The 14850-nt window shown below is 39.1% G+C and overlaps 1 long non-coding RNA gene across 2 annotated transcripts in view; it reads right to left on the reverse strand.

Annotated features, from left to right (window-relative positions):
• LOC149449408 (uncharacterized) overlaps positions 1-14850 on the reverse strand; it is a 543558-nt gene that overhangs the window by 208767 nt on the left and 319941 nt on the right. For both annotated transcript variants that reach the window (XR_016315401.1, XR_016315400.1), the window contains exon 4: positions 11500-11609. This is a non-coding gene — a long non-coding RNA (uncharacterized LOC149449408). The remainder of the gene's footprint in view (positions 1-11499; positions 11610-14850) is intronic.

The raw sequence follows: 14850 nt of genomic DNA on the forward strand, positions 1-14850 counted from the left end.
GTTTAGGAGTGCATTACGCACAGAATGCACGGTTAAAAAGTGTGTAAAATCAGAAAGCAGGGTTTAGGAGTGCATTACACTCAGAATGCAGGGTTCAGGTGTGCGTTATGTACAGAGTACAGGATTCAGCAGTGCGTTACACTCAAAATGCAGGAATCAGGAGTGCACTTTGCAATGAATGCAGGGTTCAGGAGTACGTTATGCAGAAAGTGCAGGGTTTAGGAGTGTGTTATGCACAGAATGCAGGGTTTAGGATTGCGTTTATGCAGAGAGAGCAGGGTTCAGGTGTGCATTCATGCAGAGAGTGCAGGGTTCAGGAGTGCATTATGCAGAAAGTGCAGGGTTCAGGAGTGTGTTTATGCAGAGAGAGCAGGGTCCAGGAGTGTGTTACACTCAGAATGCAGGGTTCAGAAGTGTGCTATGTATAAAGTGCAGAATTCAGGACTGCATTATGCTCAGAATGTAGGGTTCAGGACTACGTTATATGGAGAGTGCACCTCTGAACCCTCATCCAAGGCTTACCTCTACACCCCTTTTCCCACCGCTAATCTCTGCAACACTGCCCACCCCCCCACCAAAACCCATTCTCCTCTCAGCTCTGATCTCTGCAGCCACTTGGTCCCTGTGCTGTTTTTTGGCTTTACCTTTTCCCCAGTGGCCAGTACTTGTTGACCAGCAGCAAGATCAACCAGCAGGACCAGCAGGGGGCGTTGGTATCCAGACACAAGGCTGAAGCTCAACACGGGATTCTAGCACCAAGAGCTCACATTTATCTCAATACTGCGACCAGACTCATCCACCTCACCAACAGCTCCGTATCCGCCTCCCCCCTCTGCCAATCCCTCCACTGGCTTCCGATTGCCCAACACATAAAATTCAAAATAATAACATTGACATACAAAGCTCTTCATAACACTTCCCCAAACTACATCACCGACCTGATATCCATCTACCACCCAAAACGTATTCTCCGCTCCTCACAAGGCCTCCTACTCTTCAGTTCCCTGGTCTCCTCCTCCCATGACCATCTCTAGGACTTCTCCAGGGCTTCCCCCATCCTCTGGAACTCATTACCCCAATCCAGCAGACTGTCACCTACCCTCCTCACCTTTAGGCGCACCGTGAAAACCCATCTCTTCAGAGAAGCCTACCCAGCCCTCACCTAATTGCTAATCTCCTCCGCTCTTCCCACCACTCCATCCCCCACAGCTATTTCCTCCTGTATCACTCTCCCTTCCCTCCTAGATTATAAGCTCCAAAGAGCAGGGCCCTCGAACGCCTCGTGTATTGTATTGTTACTGTACTGTCTCGTGTACTGTCTCCCATTATAATGTACAGCGCTGAGCAAACTATTGGCGCTATATAAATACTGTATAATAATAATACTGGTAACCTATAAAGGTTTTTAAAGCAACGCCTATGGAGATTTGTAGGTACCATGGTTTGTTGTAATTTCACAGGTGTTTGAAATTTTACATCTTGACATAACTGGTGTCTATTTATTCGGCACAATGTTATCTTTTATATTTTACCAAAAATGGGTATTATATTGTTTTTGTGTGCAGTAAAATCCATTTAAGTGTATTTTTTCCTGAAAATTTGTATTTGATATATGGCTGTGCAAATATCGTGTGACATTAAAAAAAATGCAATAACCACTATTTTATTCTCCAGGGCCTCTGCTTTCAGGAAACATATAACGTTTGGTGGTTCTGACTAATTCTTTAGCAAAACAAATGCTGATTTTATTACAGTATGTATGTAAAAAATGCCAAAATTGGCCTGGATGGCAAGTGGTTAAAGATCTATTTTTTAACAGACTCTGTCCTTATTCAATACTTTGGTAAATCAGTCCTACTTCTGCATTTAGCAAACAGACATTAGTGTAGTGTTTGTTTACCTTGCAAAATTTTAGTTTGTATACAAAAAACAGCATGAGTTGTGTAATGTGTATTCCATTGTAAGCAACTTGTTCTAATATTCAAGTAAAGGTACAAAGGGAACATGGTTTATTTATAGCTGCATGTTTATTTGGTAACTCAGTTCAGAGTTGCAGTAATTAAAGCAACATTAGTTTTTCCTATTGATACAGAAATCATTTGTATTGTTTTCAGTCTCACCATATGGTTTGCTTCAAGAGACTGGCTTGTGGTTAGGGGTGATACACAAAAGTCACACAGCTTACGCAGATCTGAACTACCCTGTCAGAGCCCCATTACAGAGAGGGCACTTTTATCCAACTCAGCAAAAAACTACACATGTTATCTGTCTGACAGCCAAGTTCTACAGTTACTAAGGCTTTCAAGACTCTCTCACCACAATGGTCTGGGCACTGACTGTAAACTTACTTTTATTCTACTCAGCAGTCAAGCATCATTGCTATGAATAATAGATGGTGCATTGTAGGCATACTGAGCAATGCAAAGGTACTGTAAGCTAAGTTTTCTGGAATAAACAATGCGTATCGTAATTATAATTGTTATCATCTCCGCATGCTTCCCATTAGAAGATTTGCAATTACCTTATATTTATACTTCTAGTCTTTTAGATCCAACCATTTTTTATGATACTTTTTTTTAGGGTTTTTTAAACATGTTATTACACAACTGACCAACTCACACAAATTAAGGTTTACATCAACAGTTGTGGGTTGATGAAGAACACTAGACTATCAGCATCCCATTATCACACAGTACAACCTCTGTGAGTCATTAGTGACTATCAAAGTTACTTGAATATGTCCAGAATGAGTTGATGTTGTCTCAAAGCAAGCAATTACACACCATTTGGTAAATTTTGCAAAACACAACAAGGGAAAGTGATGGTGACAATCCATCTTGTGAGAGGTTGCTGGAACCTGTGGATCTTTAGCTCGTATAAAGCACTGTAGTGCAGTTTAAAAGTTAATTATATCAAGGGCCGGAAAAGGCATCAAAGTGTGGCAACAACTGATATGTGGGACTAAGACTCAGTGTAAGGTATCGGCATAATAACTACCACTTTGACCATTAATCAGAGCAGGCTTAATTTTGCATTTTTAATGCGGCTTTCTTTTGATGCAAAAAAAAACATATAATGCTGAACACAGTGGTGGGTGAAATTATTATTTTATAATAAAAATCCAGCCACAATGCAATATGGCATGGTGAGAGTTCCAGATGAGAAGGCTGCTTGATGTGACTATTAATGGTGACCCAAAAAGGTGGCACATAATTGTGCTCTCCAAAATATAGAGCCCTTGATTAGATGCTAGTCTACACAATTCAACACTTTTAAGGTATACACACAAAGACTGAATTATGGGTAGTAGGGGTGTAGTTTAGAAATAATTGGACTAAGGTGATTTTGGCTGTGCATATCTCTTTTGTTTGAGTTGTGGAGTGCTGCAGAGCTTATATAGGCACTTAAATGTGTTGATTCAATAGCAATACCTTACTTTTTTATCCCCTTCCGTAGGGAAATAAATTTCTTAACCAATTTGAATGGTTTAAGCTCTGGCACTGTAAGATATTCTTCATTCATGGTGATTGCTGCTCTACATACATTTTTTGTATATACTGTGTACTGGTTGAGCATCGTCTACAGGTGGTATGTGGTGTTTAGAAAGATATGTAACCAGATATGTATATCTGTTGGCGATAACCGTACATGATGCTTAACATCTTTCTTCTTTTTTTGCAATCTTAGATATTTTAGAAAGTTCTTCCTGAAGAAGCAGTCTTTGTCCCGCGAAACACCTTGAAGATGCTTATGTTAAATACTCCCCGTGGGTGTTTGGGGCCACGTTTATTAAATTCTGGCAACATATGTATCGGCAGTATACATACTACATCTATGTATGCTTAATTGTGCAATTGTTTGGGATCTTAATATATTTTTATATTTTGCATAAATAAGACATGAGAATTTTTTAACATATGGTTTGGTACCTTAAAAAATCCTATCTAGTTTACTATTTTGGGTTTTTTTATTTGTTCGGTGTCTTTGCAATAGAGGATGAGGTACCAATAAATACTTGGTGAACAAAGGGGATTGGCATTATGCTGTCTCCCACCCATTCTTTAACAGCTTGCTTTTAGATGTTATATGCATAACCCAGTATGTTTACTAAGCTACCTAATCTAAGGGATAGCAAGAACAAGATAGCCTGAACAACATAGCTAACCCACCAAATATCAGAAACGAATATTTGGTGATGTGGCTACAACTTCATGTGATTCCATTTGCCCACTAAAAGTTACAGTTGTGTTCAAAATAATAGCAGTCAGACATCAATAACCTGATCAATCACTGTTTTTGCTAGAAATTATATTTCTACATGGCAAATAATTTACTAGCAGGTGTAGTAGAGTAATAGAAATCCAACAGACCTAACAGTCATGACATGCATGCTGCTGATTCTGTGTAATTGAATCACTAAGTGAAAGGGGCATGTTCAAAATAATAGCAGTGTGGAGTTCTATTAGTGAGGTCATTCATTCTTTGAAAAACAGGTGGCAATTATTGCCCTTATTTAAGGAAGGAAGGCAGCAAATGTTGTACATGCTGGTTACAGTGCATTTCTCTCTGAAATTCTGAGGAAAATGGGTCGTTCCAGACATTGTTCAGAAGAACAGCGTACCTTGATTAAAAAGTTGATAGGAGAGGGGAAAACATATAAAGAAGTGCAGAAAATGATAGGCTGCTCAGCTAAAATGATCGCAAATGCTTTAAAATGGCAACCACAACCTGAAAGACGTGGAAGAAAGTGAAAAACTACCATTTGAATGGATAGAAGAATAGCCAAAATGGCAAGGACTCAGCCAACAATCAGCTCCAGGAAGATCAAAGAAGGTCTAAAGTTATCTGTGAGTACTGTTACAATTAGAAGACACCTATGTGAAGCCAAGCTATCTGCAAGAAGCCCCCACAATGTCCCACTGTTGAAAAAAAGACATGTGCTGAATAGGTTACAATTTGCCAAAGAGCACATTGACTGGCCTAAAGAGAAATGGCGCAACATTTTGTGGACTGATGAAAGTAAGATTGTTCTTTTTGGGTCTAGTGGCCGGAGACAGTTTGTCAGACGACCCCCAAAAACTGAATTCAAGCCACAGTACACTGTGAAGACAGTGAAGCATGGTTGTGCAAGCATCATGATATGGGGATGTTTCTCAAAATACGGTGTTGGGCCTATTTATCGCATACCAGGGATCATGGATCAGTTTGAATACATCAGAATACTTGAAGAGGTCATGCTGCCTTATGCTGAAGAGCAAATGCCCTTGAAATGGGTGTTCCAACAAGACAACGACCCCAAACACACCAGTAAATGTGCAACATCTTGGTTCCAGACCAACAAGATTGACGTTTATGGAGTGGCCAGCCCAATCCCCGGATCTTAATCCAATAGAAAACTTGTGGGGTGACATCAAAAATGCAATTTCTGAGGCAAAACCAAGAAATAGAGAAGAACTGTGGAATGTAGACCAATCATCCTGGGCTGGAATACCTGTTCACATGTGCCAGAAGTTGGTTGACTCCATGCAACACAAATGTACAGCAGTTCTCAGAAACAGTGCTTATACAACTAAATATTAATGAAGTGATTCAAAGGAAAGCAAAATTTTCAAACATTTTTAAGTTTATATAGTGAATGTTTGAGTTTGTAAAGAAGAATACAAACACTGCTACTTTTTTGAACAGTCTAATGTTCACTTTTCTTCAATTTTTTTAGAGGAACAACACAAATTTGATCTATTTTTCTTCATGTTTTGATTTGGAATAGAATGTGTAGTGTTCCCAAAGCATTTGTATGTATGGAAATAAAAGCTATTAGAAGGATTTTGAGTTTTATTCACTTTTTTCAACACACTGCTATTATTTTGAACACAACTGTATATAACCAAGTGATAAATATATAATTTCCAATTAGGATCTCCCCTCTGATCCTAAATTTTACAATAATCAACCCAATGCAACTCCAGCCTTATATTGTGTGTCTGGGATTATTTTTATTTTAGAATATAACAGAGACACAACATAAAAACTATTTTTTAATGCTCTGACATTTTAGAACTTCTAGCAGGTTGCTTTCTGTCTTTCCCATTAGGAGACTCCCCATAATTCCTTTGTGGCACTAGAACATAAAGTAACGCAAAGTTCCATTAATGGGGATAAATCCAACAAGGGAAAGGAGAATGTGGTTCTAATCCTTCTATATTGTACCCAAAAATGTATAAAAAGTTATGTCTTTAACACATATACCTGCAGAAAACAAACTTTGAGTCTGCTTTTAAGAATGTACTAAATAAGCTAGGGGGCATTTTACTCGTTTCTTGGCGGTGCTGATAAATGAACTGCTAGGCTGTTTATAATTAACAAACTTTATGTGTAATTGAGCTTCAAGGATGCTTCCATGGATATTAGTCATGTGAAATTTGCTGAGTTTGCCCCAGTGCCACTCGAAGAAAAATGATGAACAGAGTTGGCACGGCCACATCATTAAACCAATGTAACCCATTTCTAACAAACCTTTATCTTTCCATGGCATCAGAAATGTTAAGCTGACAAGACTGGAGCTGGTAACTTAAATAAGAGATGTCATTTTGTCTGATGTATTATTATTTAACAACAGACTGTGGAGATCTCTTAGTTTGAAAAAGATTTCCAGTTTCCAAGCATAGCATACTCTGTGTCAGCAGAAACTGATTATATCCTTCTAATTATTCCAGCTACCTTCCATTTATTAACCAGCTGCTTACCACACTAAGCAGACACTGTTCTGCAGGGACACAGCATAACGTCCTTCCTGGACGACAAGGAGTTAAAGGCACTAACTTTTTCCATCATTCTATCATCTCAGCCTAGAGGCATAATGTCACGGACAGTAATTCCACTCTAAGATACACAATGCTTTTATTATTTTTTGGTTTGCTTCAGTGTATACCATCTTGTTCCCTGAACGTCTCCTATTTAATATTTGTCTTCTGGGTTAAGGTTTGTCTTTGTGATATAAAACACACAAGAAAAACCAGCTGGATCAGCTTAGCCCTGCGACAGGAGCTTACAGTGGTTTACATATGTGTGACACTAATGGTAAGATAGAAGTTAAAAATTGTAGGTCAAAATTACACAAAACTAAAATGAATATAGCAAAACTAAGCACACTAAATTAAGCCAAAGATGATATTGTTACACCAAAGTACTATGCTAAGGTTTGCAAAGATTGCTTTAGAAATAAGTATGACATTTAGAAATTTACTGCTAAATTCTAGCTGCCAACACTATTGTTGTCTTCAGCTGTGATGGATTATAGCTACAAGTAAAGTTAGATTTGGAACCAGTGAAGTTCAGACTCAAAAGCTGGCACGGTGCTACTAAGATGAATGAGTGTACAAAAGAAAAAAAAACACACGGAGGAGAGCGTGGTCACTTGGCCTGACAAAGTCATGTGACTGGCCCTACTTCCAATCACGGAGTTCTCTCTGCTGGGTTTAGGAGACAGAACTCAGTGAAGTACATGCATTAAATTAATGGGTCACAGTCCGCTGTCCTTTATAAATTAGCACCAAACTGTAGAATTTGAATTTGCGAATAATGTTCATTATGAGCCTTGAAGGGCAAAGCAGTAAATTCACTTAAATTTCGTCCCAACAGTTGATTTCACCATTCTTTTACTTCCTCACTATTCCAAGTGAAATACCACTTCCAAAACTAGTAATGGGTGACTGGCCACTCAGGCACCCAATTTTGTCACACTGAGAGGGAAAAAAGACCCCAGCCCTGTGTAAGGGTCAAAATGCAATTAAAACTTTAGAAGTGGTTCCTGCTCCTCACTCACAAGCATTGAGGGGGAGAGGGGGGGGGGTGGTGAGAGTGTGAGAGGAAGGTAAATATAAGCACTTGCAGGAATTGGCATTATAGTGAATTTGTTGTTTTTGTTGTTTTGTCCTGTCTAACTCTCGCTTAGCTCTGGATAGAGTGGTGAAGAGTGAGAACTACTGCTTTTGTATTGCTGTCTGTGATAGAAAATTAGAGGAAATGTCCTTTATTAGGGACACAGACAGAAACAGAAATGTAATAGAGGCTCCAACCCTTCCCTGCACTTGAAAAAAAAACAGTTTACACTGCTTCAGTAGCGAAATTTCTTTTTTCCTGATTCCGGTCATATGGACAGGAAGCCAGAAATATTTTCTGAAATAAGAACACCACAACAAAAAAAACAAAGTTGCAAAGGTTCTAACCCTTTCCAGCTCTATCCAAAATAGAAAATATGTATTGATAAAGGTTACCAGAATTTCAAAATTAAATCTGGGGACACCCTACTGACTTTTAACCATTGACCATACTTACAAAAATCATGCCCCATTTCAAGTCCTTAAAACCCCAAAACAAAAATGTATTAGATTGCAGCTTATCAATTGTTAGACATGGTGGCTCCATACGTTTCTTTTTTTAGTTTTTTTTTCTTTATTTTCACCTGGTCAACCAGCCAGTAAGTCTGCTATTTTTCAACTTCCTTTAACAGATCAAGCTTTCCATCAAAAGTTGCACTTAGAAACAAACCATATAACACTGACAGGGGTACTTCAATTGATCAGCTTGTATTAGTTTATGGAAAGCCTTTATCCCAAAAGGAAAAAAAAAGTTCAAAGAGAGCATTAGCTGGAGCTTGGCCTTAATTTGTTAGTCCATCTACATCTGCTAGTACATTTAACACTGCCCTCTTCCCAGATTGGCAGTGCTGTTGTAGAAATGTGTCTCCGTTGCTCCTCCGTTGGAATAGAGATACCCTAACACTGAAAGTGTATTACTGGCTGGATCACCAGATGATGACAACTAAATAAAAAACTGAATGGAAAGCTGTAATATATTACATTTTGCTTTTGGGTTTATTACCACTTTAAAAATGTTTCTTTTAGATGTTCCCAGCCTTAAATCACTAGCTTTTTTTCCATGTTAGGAAATCGTACTCTCTTCTAATACCTATTTATGTGCTTATTTTTATACTACCTGCTTTGTATACATTTCTGGAAAAAACATAAAAACATTTTTTTCAGTGCTGGGTGCTGGAATGTAGAGTGTTGTTTGCAGGGGACAGACCCCAGAAACTTAGAACCGTCTCTGTTGAAACAGCCATGGTCTGGGTTTTTCTGATGATATTTGTTATACCTTTAGAAACTTCAAGCGTTTAGAGGAAAATCTTGGTTTTTGTAATGATACTTCTCAATTGAATAAAAAATAGATTCTGGATACCCTAAGGTATATTCTTCATGGAAGTTTGTACATTTAAATGCTTGTGGATAAATTCATTTTACACATTAATTATACATTTGTCCTCGGGCCCCTTCTCTTCTCCATCTATACCTCCTCCCTTGGCCAACTCATACACTCTCACGGCTTCAACTACCACCTCTATGCCGACGACACACAAATCTATCTCTCAACCCCCCACCTCACCCCCTTGGTCTCAGCCCGAATCACACACCTACTGAGCGACATATCAGACTGGATGTCGCTCCACTTCCTTAAATTGAACCTCTCCAAAACCGAATTTCTTGTCTTCCCCCCAGCCCGGACACCACCCCCCATTGATTTCTCCGTCACATCCAACAACGCTACCATCAAACCCGCCCTGCAGGCCAGAGTACTGGGTGTCATTCTGGACTCCAACCTATCCTTCCAGCCCCAAGTCCAATCTTTAACAAACTCGTGCAGACTCCACCTCCGCAACATCGCCAAAATCCGCACGTTCCTAACCCCAGAAACCACTAAACAGCTCATCCACTCCCTCATCATATCACGACTCGACTACTGCAACTCCCTCCTCACTGGCCTGCCTCGCCGCTGGCTATCCCCGCTTCAGTCCATCCTGAATACGGCTGCCAGACTCATTCACCTTTCCAACCGCTCTGTCTCCGCCAACCCCCTCTGCCAATCCCTCCACTGGCTTCCGATTGCGCAACGGATCAAATTCAAAATCCTAACGCTGACGTACAAAGCTGTCCACCATACTGCCCCGAACTACATCACTGACCTAATATCCAAGTACCGCCCAGCACGCACACTCCACTCCTCACAAGACCTCCTTCTCTCTAGTTCCCTGGTCTCCTCCTCCCATGCCCGCCTCCAGGACTTCTCCAGGGTGTCACCCATCCTCTGGAACTCCCTGCCCCAACCCATCAGATTATCACCTACTCTCCTCTCCTCTAGGCGCACCCTGAAAACCCATCTCTTCAGGGAAGCCTACCCCACCCCCTGCTAACTTGCCGACCTCCTCCACTCTTCCTACCACTCCATCCCCCACAGCTATCTCCTCCTGTGCCACCACCCCCTCCCTCCTAGATTGTAAGCTCGTAAGAGCAGGGCCCTCGATCCCCTCATGTTTTGCATTGTATTGGTATTGTTCTGTCACATGTTCTGTCCCCCTTTGTAATGTACAGCGCTGAGCGAACTATTGGCGCTTTATAAATACTGTATAATAATAATAATAATAATAATTATCTGAAGTTGTATTTACACATAAACTCATGATTCACATATGTGCAGTGAGGATTGAAGTTCAGGTTTCACAGCTAATTGACACAGTAGTTTTTCAGCAGTTCATGTCAGGTTTACATCAGGTTCAGGCAGTGGTGTATTTTGGTTTTGTGCTGCCCTAGGCAACAAAAAAATCAGAGGAGCCCCCGAGAGAGCCTGACACTGACCAACACTACCCCCTCCTTCCCCCCTGTAGAGAGAGCCTGACATTGACCAAAAACACCCCTGCCCCCCACCCGGGAGAGCCTTCCACTAACATCCAACCCCCCCCCCCTTCCAACAGAGGGAGAGAAATACACTCACCTTCACAGCTCCGGATATCCCTGGGAACAAGAGTCCAGATCTCCATACACCGCCTGGTCCCCATGCTGCATGTGTTCCTAATTTTGGGGGGCGGTGCTGCCCCCTGAAAAATGCCGCCCTAGGCAAATGCCTTATTTGCCTTGTGGTAAATACGCTCCAGGGTTCTGGACAGGATAAACTCTCAAGATTATTCTGTTCACACATATGTGGTTTAGAAGCCGTTCCCATAGAAGTCAATAGCCTGTAATCCGCACCGGAACCGGACCGCACTGCTCAGTAATCATACATGACTTTTTTTCAAACTGCACTGAATTTGCACCGCCAGAGCACCAGACATATGTGAACAGGCACCATAGGAAGCAATGATATTTCACATACCATGCAGATTGGATCCAGTTCAAACCACATCAATCCGCATATATATGAACTGGCATATATATGAACCGGCACTTAAATGCCTGTGGATAAACTAATTATACACATTAATTATATTGCAATAGCTGCAGTACTTTTAATACTCAGGCCCTTTTTTAAGTTATGCATTGCAATGCAGGAATTATAACGGTAGTTACCTTTATCTTGTCATATTATGTCGTTTAAAGTGATTTGCTTCTCTATTTAAACAGTAATTTCAAAATGAAACATAAAGTAAATGAGATAGACCACTATTCTTACCACTTAAATGTATTTCTTGTTGTTTCACATTAGGTTGCTGTTTCATTGTTACCACTGATGGGAATTTAAAGCAGTCACTTCTTCACGCATTAAGGGTCTCACAATAAAGTCTAGAAAATAGAAAGAGAGGATTTAAAAGTGATTTTATGTTATTTATAGTATGTAATTAAGCATTAAATATCAAATGTAAAAACACAAAACTCTAGGTAAATGGCTGGATGCACAGATGAAGTATAATAAAGCGCATGTAAAACCAAACATTGCATATGTATTTTTGAATGCAACTAGCATAAATACATGAATTGTGTATTTTGCAACCCCCTATTCAATAGCACTCACACTGGGAGAGGGTGGAGCAATATTAAGAGCTATCAGGTGTGTAGCAGTATATATGAACTGTTCAGGAGCATTCTGACAGGAGGAGAGAGCAGAATGATCAGCGGGATGACTCATCATTGTGCTGCTGCTCCTTCACCATTCACATGCAAAGAACAAAGAAATGACAAGGCTACAGTGCTTAACTGTAGAAGAGAAAAGTCAGGTCACTAATCCAAGTGGACCGATCATATTTTCACAATAAAGACTTCAACTACTTTGAAAACCTTTATATTGCCTTTACTTTTACATGTCTCACCATTTTATGGTTGTGTTTAACTCTTTCTAAAAGTATTTGTGGTCAAGCTTGGCCTAGTACACATGGATATCACAGGCATGGGTCCTGGCATTGTAATTAGAGATGAGCGAATCGAACTTGGCGAAGTGGAATTCGTTTCGAATATTAGGAAAAATTCGATTCGCACCGAATCCGAATTTTAGCAAACTTCGGATGCACGAATCGAATTTTCCCCGATCAGCCGGCAAAAAGTGTCACTGCAGAGAGCTCCGCTATTTCTGACAGTTCTCTGACAGTTCTGACAGTTCATTTACAGCGGTTGAAACATTGTATCTATTTGTTTCCATTTAGGATACAGATGTTTTTATTCGGAAACAAATAGATACAATGTTTCAACCGCTGTAAATGTGAAGGAACTGTCAGAGAACTGTCAGAAATAGCGGAGCTCTCTGCAGATACACTTTTTGCTGTACTGGAATTCTTCTTCTTTTCATTCTTCTTCTTCTTTTCATTCTTCTTCTTCTTCTTCTTCTTCTTTTCATTCTTCTTCTTCTTTTCATTCTTCTTCTTCTTCTTTTCATTCTTCTTCTTCTTCTTTTCATTCTTCTTCTTCTTTTCATTCTTCTTTTCATTCTTCTTCTTCTTCTTTTCATTCTTCTTCTTCTTCTTTTCATTCTTCTTCTTCTTCTTTTCATTCTTCTTTTCATTCTTCTTCTCATTCTTCTTTTCATTCTTCTTCTCATTCTTCTTTTCATTCTTCTTCTTCTTCTTTTCATTCTTCTTCTTCTTCTTTTCATTCTTCTTCTTCTTATCATTCTTCTTTTCATTCTTCTTCTTTTCATTCTTCTTCTTCTTCTTTTCATTCTTCTTTTCATTCTTCTCATTCTTCTTTTCATTCTTCTTTTCATTCTTCTTCTCATTCTTCTTTTCATTCTTCTTCTTTTCATTCTTCTTCTTCTTCTTTTCATTCTTCTTCTTCTTTTTTTCATTCTTCTTTTCATTCTTCTTCTTCTTCTTTTCATTCTTCTTCTTCTTCTTTTCATTCTTCTTCTTTTCATTCTTCTTCTTCTTCTTTTCATTCTTCTTTTCATTCTTCTCATTCTTCTTTTCATTCTTCTTTTCATTCTTCTTCTTTTCATTCTTCTTCTTCTTTTCATTCTTCTTTTCATTCTTCTCATTCTTCTTTTCATTCTTCTTCTTCTTCTTTTCATTCTTCTCATTCTTCTTTTCATTCTTCTTTTCATTCTTCTTCTCATTCTTCTTTTCATTCTTCTTCTTCTTTTCATTCTTCTTTTCATTCTTCTCATTCTTCTTTTCATTCTTCTTCTCATTCTTCTTTTCATTCTTCTTCTTCTTCTTTTCATTCTTCTTCTTCTTCTTTTCATTCTTCTTTTCATTCTTCTTCTTTTCATTCTTCTTCTTCTTCTTTTCATTCTTCTTTTCATTCTTCTTCTTCTTCTTCTTCGTCGTGCCCCGTGACTGCCCAAATGAGTGAAGTGTGCGGTGATTCTAAGATCGACGGCACTCATCTGCATGTCATACTGACTGACAGTATTATTTCTCTTCCCCAGCAGACTCCAAGGGCATTTAAATTAAAGGTACAGTGTTCTGCACTAATATAAAGGCTCTCTGAAGCCTAGAAACCCTTTTAATAAGTTAAATTCGCAGCGAATAAATTCGCATGGAATCGAATTTCTCCCGCAAATTCGGCGAATCAGCCGAATCGAATTTTTGAATAATTCGCTCATCTCTAATTGTAATCTGGCCAGATGGGTCTGTATCTAGTGGTATAGTTTATTCTTTTCTGATTGGCAAAGTCATTCAAAAAATATATTTGCTTTTACCATTCTTACAATGATTTGGGCTCGCTAAGTACATCTATACCTAGGATCCTGCTTTCATATAATATTCTATTGTGTTCATTTGACTGTTATTTGGGGGGTACATTAGCACAGGGCTATATATGTCAGGATATCCTATTCCTGGTGATATAAGTTGATGATAGGTTAAAGCAGAAGTCAAAATCTAAATAAGGCTAAATCTACTCCCATCCCACTTCTAAGACTATTCTACCCTGTGAAAGAAAAGATGCTTATACTTACCTATTGTAAAGCTGGTTTGGTCACATGATCAGGTCCCAGTGCCAGCTTCAGTGTAGAGGAAGGGCAGCCAACAATGGATGCTCCATAATAAATCTATGGGTGATGTCACCACACAGGCATTTGATGGCTGTGACTGAGGTGGCTTCAGAATAGGTTAAGTTTAAGCATCTTTTCTTTCACAGGGTAGATAGAGTAGTCTTAGAATGGTAGTGGGAGTAAGTTTATCCTTAGTTAGATTTTGACCGAACTTTCATTTTAATTGTCTTTCAACAACAGTGGATTGCTTCAAAAAAGGCCTGGATTCTTTTTCAGATAAACAGAATATAACTGGATACTAACATTTATAGGTAGAGTTGATCCAATGAATATCTGATTGCCTCTAGGGGGATCAGGAAGGAATTTTTTTTTCCAGCAGGAGCAAATTGGATCATGCTTTGCTGGTTTTTTTTTGCCTTCCTCTGGATCAATTGTGGGTATTGGATTATAACTTTTTTTTTTCATGGTTGAACTGGATGGACTTTTGTCTTTTTTCAGCCAGACTACTATGTACCTATGTAACATGACCCAGGTCTACAAATTATTTATGGACTAAGATTCTGTGTTACAATAACTGAATTACTGTAACTCATCAAAGAT

Source organism: Staurois parvus, unplaced genomic scaffold, assembly GCF_062004578.1.
Source record: "Staurois parvus isolate SC_StPar_1 unplaced genomic scaffold, SC_StPar_1.0 ptg000619l, whole genome shotgun sequence".
NCBI classification, from domain to species: domain Eukaryota; kingdom Metazoa; phylum Chordata; class Amphibia; order Anura; family Ranidae; genus Staurois; species Staurois parvus.